Genomic DNA, 4,576 nt, shown 5'->3' with positions numbered 1-4,576 from the left:
TGCCACACTTGAGTCCATCGATGCTGCCACTTGGCCAATCTATCTCGTTGGGGGGCTTCCTCTTTTTCTCTGACCCTCCACCTTACCAAACATGATATCCTTCTCCAGTGACTGGTCCCTCCTGACAATATTTCCGAAGCATGAGAGATGAAGTATGCCCATCTTGGCCTCTAAGGAGCACTCTGGCTGTACTTCTTCAAAAACATATCTATTGGTTCTTTTGGCAGCCCATGGTACTTTCAATATTCTCCTCCAACACACTAACTCAAAAGCATCAATTCTTCTATATAGTCTTCCTTATTGCATGCATTGTATATGAGGTTATTGCAAATACTATGGCTTGGGTCAGGAGAACTTTAGTCCTCAAGCAGACATCTTTGCTCTTCAACACTTTTAAAAGGTCTTGAGCAGCACATTTGCCTAATACAATACATCGTTTGATTTCTTGACTGCTGCTTCCATGAATGTTGATGGTTTATACAATTATAATGAAGTCCTTGACAACTTCAATCTTTTCTCCGTTGTTAAGAATGTTGTTTATTAGTCCAGTTGATGATTTTTGTTTTATTTATATTGAAATGTAATCCATACCAAAGGCTGTGATCTTTGCTCTTCATCAGTAAATATTTTAAGTCCTCTTTACTTTCAGCAAGCAAGGTTGTATCATCTGCATATTGCAGGTTGTTAATGAATTTTCCTCCAAACCTAATGCCATGTTTTTCTTCATAGAACCCAGCTTCTTGGATTATTTGCTCAGCATATAGGTTGAATAAATATGGTGAAAGAATACAACCCTGTCGCACACCTTCCTTCATTTTAAACTATTCAATGTTCCCAAGTTCTGTTTGAACAACTGCCTCTTGGTCCGGGTACAGATTCCCCATGAGCACAATTAAGAGTTTCACGATATTGTCCATAGCTTGTCATGATCCATACAATTGAAAAACTTTGAGTAGTCAATAAAGCACAGAAAAATATCTTTCTGATATTCTCTGCTTTCAGCCAAGATCTATTGGACATCATCAATGATATCCTTCATTCCATAGCCTCTTCTGAATCCAGCTTGAACCTCTGGAAGTTCTCTGTCAATGTATGCTTGCAGCCACTTCTGTGTTACCTTTAGGAAAATTTTACTCACATGGGATATCAAAGAGATTGTCTGATGCTTTCCACATTCCGTTGGGTCACCTCTCCTTGGAATGGGCACAAATATGGATCTCTTCCAATCAGTTGGCCAGATAGTTGTCTTCCAAATTTCTTGGCAGATATGAGTGAGTGCCTCCTGTGCCGCCTCACTTTCTTGAAAGATTTCAGTTTTTATTCCATCAAATCCAGGTGCCTTGTTCTTTGCCAATTCCTTCAATGCACCTTGGACTTCCTCCTTCAGTATCATTGGCTCTTGATCAGATGCTACCTCTTGAAATGGTTGAACATTAACCATTTCCTTTTGGTACAGTGACTCTGTGTATTCCTTCCATCTTCTCTTGATGCTTTCTGCATCATTCAATAATTTGCTCAGTGAATCTTTCAATTATGAAAGTTGAGGCTTGAATTTTTTCTTCCATTCCCCCAGCTTGAGAAATGCTGAGCGTGTTCTTCCCTTTTGGTTTTCTGATTCCAGATCGTTGCACATTTTGATGTAATATTTGGCTTTATCTTCTCAAGCTAATCTTTGAAATTTTCTGTTCAGCTCTTGGACTCCTCATTTCTTCCATTTGCTTTAGCATCGCTATGCTGGAAAGTATGTTTCAGAGTCTCTTCTGACATCCGTTTTAACCTTTTCCTTCTTTCTTGTCTTTTCAATGACTTTTTGCTTTCTTCATGTATGATGTTGTTGAAATCCCACAACTCTTCTGGTCTTTGGTCTTTAGTGTTTAATGTATCAAATCTGTTCTTCAGATGATCTCTAAATTCAGGTGGGATAATTTCAAGGTCATATTTTGGCTCTCGTGGACTTGTTTTCATTTTCTTCAGTTTTAGTTTGAATTTGCATATGAGTAATTGATGATCTTATCCAGTCTTCCCCAGCCTTGTTTTGACTGGTGATATGGAGATTTTCCATCGTCCCTTTCCACAGATGTAGTCAATTTGATTTCTATGTATTCCATCTGGCGAGGTCCATGTGTATAGTCATCTCTTATTATGCTGTCTAAAGAAGGTATTTGAAATGAACCAATCATTGATTTTACAGAATTCTATAATGTGTTCTCCAGCATCATTTCTATCACCTAGGCCATATTTTCCAACTACTGATCCTTCTTCTTTGTTACCAACCTTTGCATTCCAATCACCAGTAATGATCAATACTTCTTGATAGCATGTTTAATCAATTTCAGATTGAAGTAGTTGGTAGAATTCTCCTATTTCATCCTCACTGGTTTTTGTGGTTGGTGCATACATTTGAATAATAGTGGTATTAACTGGGCTTCCCTGTAGGTGCATGGATATTATCCTATCACAGACAGTGTTGTACCTCATGACTGATCTGGATATGTTCTTTTTGGCAATGAATGCAACACCATTCCTCTTTAATTTGTCATTTCTGGCATAGTAAACCATGTGGTCATTAGATTCAAAATGGCCAATACCAGTCCATTGCAGCTCACTAATGCCTAAGATATCAATGTTTATGTGTCCCATGTTTGACAACTTCCAATTTTCCAAGATTTATACTTTGTACATGCTATGTTCTGATTTTCAATGGATATTTACAGCTGTTTCTCTTCATTTTGAGTTGTGCTGCATCAGCAAATGAAGGTTCCGTGGGCTTTTCTCTCACAGGTTTTACTTTATTCGCATCATCATCATCAACTCTTCTTTGATGCAGCTCTTCCTCAGTCGCATTTTGAGTGCCTTCCAACTGACAGGTTCATTTTCTGGCATTATATCTTACTGTGTTTCTCTGCTATTCACAAGGTTTTCAGTGGATAAATATTCAGAAGTAGTTCATCACTCCTTCTTAATCTGTCTTTTTTTGGAAGCTCATCTGAAACCTGTCCACCATGGGTGACCCTGCTGGTATTTAAAATACCTGTGGTATAGCTTTCAGAATCACAGCAACTCACAAGCCACCACAGTACGACAAACTGACAGATGAGTGGTGGGATGATCATGATACAGTTGAAAAATTGTTGTTCAGAAACACCACACTATTAATAGGCATAATTGTGAAGTGAAAAAGGCCCTTTCTAAGCAAGTGATGCAGTCTGCTGGATCACAGAGAGGTTGTGGAGGTGGATCTGTCAACTTTATGGGTTGTAGAGGAAGCTTTGGAGGTAGTGGAAGGAACTTTGGCCGTGGTCAAAACTTTGGTGGAAGAGGAGGCTATGGTGGAGGTGGTGGCAGCAGAGGTAGTTATGATGGTGGTGATGGCGGATAGAATGGATTTGGAGGTGATGGTGGCAACTATGTAGGTGGTCCTGGTTATAGTAGTAGAGGGGGCTATGGTGGTGGTGGACCAGGATATGGAAACCAAGGTGGTGGATATGATGGCGGTGGTGAAAACTATAATGATTTTGGAAATTATAGTGGACAACAGCAATCAAATTATGGACCCATGAAAGGGTGGGGACAGTTTTGATGGAAGAAGCTCGGGCAGTCCTTATGGTGGTGGTTATGGATCTGGTGGTGGAAGTGGTGGATATGGTAGCAGAACGTTCTAAAAACTAGCAGAAAGGGGTTACAATTCTTAGCAGGAGAGAAAGTGAGGAGTTGTCAGGAAAGCTGCAGGTTACTTTGAGACAGTCGTCACAAATACATTAGAGAAACGGTAAAACTCTGCCCCAGTAGGAACGATGACACACAATCAGAAAAGTTACTGCAGCTCCGACAGGAAACCCTTCTCGTTCAGGACCGTCAGAACCACAGTGCGCAAAAAGTGCAGCTATTGATTCATGTAATGTCTTGTCAATTAGATGGGCATTCCGGAGGTCTTTTCTCTGTTGTACCTTTGCTTTTTCTTTTTCTTTTCATTACATCAGGTATATTGTCCTGTAAATTGTGGTACCAGGAATAAAAAATAAAAAAATTAATTTTTAAATTAAAAAAAAAAGAAAGAATGAATGAATGAAGCTTTGAATAAAAAACAAAACAAAACAATAAAAACACATATCTGGTCAGAAAAAGCTTCTTCAGTGATAAAAAGGAGGTTTTGTTCCAGATAAGCAGGTAGAAAAAAAAAAAAAAAGTGTACTTTTCCAATGGAGTTGAAAAGTAAATATAGGAAAACAGAAAAAAATAAGACGATGAAGATAATAGATTTTGAAGGATTGTTTTTTCTAGTTGCAATAAAAATTTTGCACACAAATGAGAGGTCAAAATAAAAAAATGCCTTAGAACATTTCATTATAAGATGCTGATGATGTGCTATCAAGTGGGTTCCAACCGAGATTGACCTTGTATAGGGTTTCTGAGGCTATAAATTTTTACAGGGCAGAAAGCCTCATCTTTCTTCCTCAGAGCGACTGGTAGATTTGAACTGCTGACCTAGTGGTTAGCAGCCCAACACATAATCTGCTATGCTACCAAGGCTCCTTAAACTGCTGATTTAATGCAGTTTTCTTAGTTGAGTTATGTT

At 38.7% G+C, this 4,576-nt stretch overlaps 1 pseudogene; it reads left to right on the top strand.

Annotated features, from left to right (window-relative positions):
• The window catches only part of LOC102833306, a 4,429-nt pseudogene extending 767 nt beyond the window's left edge, over positions 1–3,662 (top strand).
• The last annotated feature ends 914 nt before the right edge of the window (positions 3,663–4,576 follow it).

The sequence above is a fragment of the Chrysochloris asiatica genome, unplaced genomic scaffold, assembly GCF_000296735.1.
Source record: "Chrysochloris asiatica unplaced genomic scaffold, ChrAsi1.0 scaffold00001, whole genome shotgun sequence".
Classification (NCBI taxonomy): Eukaryota; Metazoa; Chordata; class Mammalia; order Afrosoricida; family Chrysochloridae; genus Chrysochloris; species Chrysochloris asiatica.
The sequence above is the reverse complement of the archived record's forward strand: the minus strand, read 5'-3'. Positions and strand labels throughout refer to the sequence as shown.